A 5,109-nucleotide genomic window follows, 5' to 3' on the forward strand; every position below is an offset into this window, starting at 1 on the left:
TAAAAACCATCTGTGACAGTGCCATATAAAAAGCCCCCAACACATTGTAAAGTGGGTGGCATTATGAAGGGCATCCAGCCATAGAAACCAGGACAAATGAGACTGGCACCTCATTTACCTCTCCAGCTTGCCAGCACTGGTCAAACTGGTCAACCCATGCTAGCATGGAAAGCGGACGTTAAACGATGATGATGATATATATGCATAATCATAAATATACAGGGATTAGCATGAGTTGCTTCTCCAACATACTGAGAATTTAGAAATAGCAGTCAAGTATGTTGGAGAAGCAACTCATGCTAATCCCTGTATATTTATGATTATAAATGGTTTTACCGATAAAGGTTTTTTCATACTGAACTACTTGGCAAAATTGTTAATTGTTAATTTTATTACTAATTGACGATTCCCTGCCCTATATCTGTATACTATATATAGATGCATATAGATACGTAACAAACACACACACACACGTAAAATTCTCACTTAAATGAAAGATTTTAATACACTTTTTCTTACCAAATGTTGGTTTTGACAGTTAAATGTGTTTTATATCAATATAAGAGATGTCTCAACTCTTATATTAATATATAAATATAAAAGTTATCTTATGGTGACAGAACCCCAAACTCAATCTTTCTTCTGCTAAGAATAATGTAGTATTAAAAAAAGATAATATAACAGGATTTCATATGAACACCAGATCCATAAACATAAGTTATGGTAGCATGAAAAATTGCACAAATTATAAAGTTAACTTTGTGACATTAAAAAAGTCTTCACATTTTCCTTTAAATACAATCTTAATGTTTTATCATTTAAACTGATTCATATCCGGCCCAAATAGTCTACTTGTTTTGTGTTCAAACTGGACAGATCCAGTCTCTCTCACCTAACCTATAATGTCATTTTGAGAATAAATAATCATATCATTAATATCTCAAAGATACAAGACAATGCATAAGTATTTCAAAACAAGGTGAATAAATAAGTATTACATTTGACAAAATAATCCGAATGCTGAAGGCTTAACATACAAAGTACCAGTTAAACTTGTTCCTGTTTCTTTTATGAAAGAAATTATCCTCTTCATTTAGCCCCCCCCCCAGCCCCCCCAAAACTGCTTATTTTTGTACCAATATCCATTTTTATTTATTTATTTATTTTTGCAATATAGATACGGGTATAGATATGGTTAAGTTGCTTCCTTTGCAACCATGTGGTTTCAGGTTCAGTCCCACTGCTTGGCACCTTGGGAAAGTGTCTTCCACTATAACCTTGGGCACTGTAAATGAATTTGGCAGAGAGAAATTGTGTGTGTGTGTGTGTGTGTGTGTGTGTGTGTGTGTGTGTGTGTGTGTATCTTGTGTTTGTCTCCATCACTGCTTGATAACCATGTTAGTTTGCTTACAGCCCCATAACTTAGCAGTTTGATAAAAGAGTACTGAGGTTGATTTGTTCAACTAAACCCTTCATGGCAGTGCCCTAGCATGGCTACAGTCCAGTGACTGAAATAAATAAATGACAAAAGAAAGATATTCATTGTATCTTTACAGCTTATTCTTTAGACTTGATTTTATTTTGTGTTGTTGTTTCATATCTATTTATCTTAGTAAAATGGTAAAACGGCTGGGATATTCCTTTTGGGTTGAGACAAACGATTTTAAAGCTGGATGTTCTTCCTACTGCTAATGAATTAATTTCCTAATGTAGGAACAGAAGCTGTTGTCATTTGGATAAACTGAGACAATAGCAGATTAATATGATTCAGACCTTAGTATAACCAATAATGGTTATGTTATGTTCTGAACCCATGATTATGAGGTTAATAGTGTATTATCTCCATCTATCCGACTATCTTCTGTGCTTACCATTCCTGGGAGGGTCATGGGGGTAAAGTCCTCAGGCAATTGCTCCATAGGATCCTATCAGAAGCAATTGTCATAATACTTTCCAGATGGATTCCCAGGCAAAAACAACTGAGACTAAGGAAATTACCCAACCATTTCATTCTTGGTCTACTCGTAGGTCTCCTGCTGGTTGACATGACTTGAAGAATCTGTCTGGTGGTTCTTTCTTGCAACATTCTAATCACATGTCTGTAGTGCCAGAGCTGTGACCTCTCAGAGACAACCTTCAGGCTCAAACTGAAGAAACACCTCATCTTTGAGCTATGTAGTATCCTAATTTCACAAATGTTGTGCTTCAGTTTAAGACAGAAAATGTATTAGCTGTGACATTAACTACTAAAGTGTCAATTCAATAGATTGCTTGGAGAAAACTAACTTCAGCACTGCTGTTTCATCATAGAAAAAAAAAAAGACTCTGATTCATATTTGAATGATTAAGTCTAAAAGAAAGACGAAAGAGGAAGATATGCTTGACATCTCACTATGTAAAGGACTTATTTCAAGTTTGGATCTTGAAGTTGCTTTGTCAATTGAATAAATTTGAAAATAAATTTTAATGGAATTAACTTCATACCAATATTAAAATGATACTTTTAGCGGAAAGAATAATGAGTTAACTTTAGAAAAAAAAATTGGCTTGCTCACTAGGAAGTAGTTATGCCCAAGGCCTTCTCAAATCCTCTGAGATTGGTGAGATTGATGTGGTTAACGTTTGTCACTTGTAGGTAAAATGCATGGAAGATGGGAATTCCAGAGACCTGACATTCTATGAGTAAAGGCCGGTCCTAGTAGTAGTTAGTGCAGAGCCTGGTGATGGTGGTGGTTTTGAGGGTGGACATAATATGGATGATGTAAAGAGGGGAGATGAGTAAATTGGGAGTGCCTGAACCGAGGCAACACAAGACCAGTCAGTTCTAAAGAACAGAGGCCACTAAAGTAATGATAAAAAAGGCAAAGAGGAGACACCATGTCTGTGGCTCAGAGGTGAAAATGTGGAAGCAGTGACTTTTCTGTTTTTGATAATATATATTGCTAGAATGTGCACTGATATGTACAACAAACAGTGGTCTCCAAACTCATTTATATCTGATCCACTTTGGCATTGACAGGGCGAAAATTGGTTAAATGAAGCGTGTGAGTGTGAACACTTTTACTAAGGCTGAATTGCAAGGGTAAAGATTGAATTTATCACTTCAAGCTAACACAACAGTTGTTCTCTAAAGACAATGAATATTTATAGTAGTAAAGTGTCTTGGTCACAGAGCAGTGCTGATATGATATGACTGCTGATTCTTTGGCATCTATCAACTTGGTTAGATGCAATTCTTTAATTCAAAGGACCATATAGCAGCTGTATCATTTTGCCTAATAAACTCCCCCACCTCAACAAATGATAATATCTTCCCTGTTCATTTCTGGGTCTTCATCAATGGAGAAATTTATCTTCAAATGTTGCTTGCAATTCTTGATATTTCTTTTGACTTGAAATAATGCTTTTAAAGTTATAAAAGAGCAGAGAGGTTATATGGGAGATTCTAATGTTTAGTGACATATGTGAAATAATTACAGCCAGAAATTGAAGTAGCAGACTCATAGGCTTCACTGAATGAGGCTAGCCACAACAATATGGTACTTCTTGCAACATTTGGATTATTCTGGCCAACCAAAAACAAAACTTCTATTGGAGTGAGTTATAGTCTAATGGACTGAATTCAGTATATTTTCAGTATTTATCTTATCAACCCTGGTAGGGTTTCAATTCAGAATGTAAATGTAGGAAAACAATACCTTAGGTGATTTAGTTCAGTACTTCATTTATGCCAACTGACAGCACTTGCAATTTCAGCATTGTATGTCTAAAGCACACCTTCATCCTGTTGCTGGATTGAATGTATGAACTTCGTATACTAAACATCTTTACCATATTGCCATCTTTTCATAGTGTGTATGCGTGTGTATGTGCATGCATGAATATGTGAAATAAACATTACTTATCCAAGTGCAAAAAAAAACAAAAAAACAAAAGACGATTGTTCATCAGAAGGACAGCACTCTAAATACAAGTAAAAATTTTGATTTTGAAAATTTTTTTAAATAAAATTTATTCCTTTCAAATTCTGTATTTTGAGTTATATCATATAAAATGAACATATTTATAGGATACTTTATATATGTGTATATATGTATATGTATATATACATACATACATACATATATATATATATATATCTGTATATGAATATACGTATATATATGTGCATGTGTATGTGTGTATATATATATATATATATATATACACACATATGCATACATATATATATATATATATATGTAGAAATACACACACACACACACACACACACATGCAATAAGCAGTTTTAGTTTGATGATGGTTGATTTGTTAATCAAGGTTAAATAATGATCATTGTTAACATAGAGGACACTCTATATCAATTGCATTATCAGATTGCAGCATAACCACAGCTGAATGGTTGAAACCAGTAAAAGAGTATGTGTGTGTACATATACGCAAATATTTATATACATACACACATACAGATACACACTCTTTTTTTATTGGAGGTGGTGGGTAGGTGTGCACATATATGTGTGTATTTAAATTGATAGATATGACGTTTAGATATTTAAAAAAATAATGAGATAAAAAATAATTAATTTATGGGCACAAATAGTTTGTGAACCACAGAAAATAGTTGTTCAATGACAAATCTGAAAACTATGATTAGAAGTGTGTGTGAGCTTATGTACATGTACATGTGGGTATATGTGTATGTTTTTTGTGTGTATGTACATGTGGGTATATGTGTATGTTTTTTGTACATGTGCATGTGTGTGTGTAGATATGTGTATGTTTTAGAGGAAGTCAAGCAAGCCAGGATTCTGATATAAATGAGACTCAGATTTTGTTTGTTGGAAATACTAATTTTTGCTTAATTGAAGAAGATATAATTTCTTAACAAACGTATTACATAATAAGTCGCCAGGAATTTTTAGTAGTTGTAAATTAAAAGAATTAGCTAGCTAACTAGGTAGCTAGCAATTTATAAAAGAGAGATATTGAAACAAAGAAATATAGAGTTGGCATATTAGATGATATATATATATATATATATATATATATATGTATGTATGATGTGTGTGTATATATATATTATATGTATATATGTATGATGTGTGT

The sequence above is a fragment of the Octopus bimaculoides genome, chromosome 6 (assembly GCF_001194135.2).
Source record: "Octopus bimaculoides isolate UCB-OBI-ISO-001 chromosome 6, ASM119413v2, whole genome shotgun sequence".
NCBI lineage: Eukaryota > Metazoa > Mollusca > Cephalopoda > Octopoda > Octopodidae > Octopus > Octopus bimaculoides.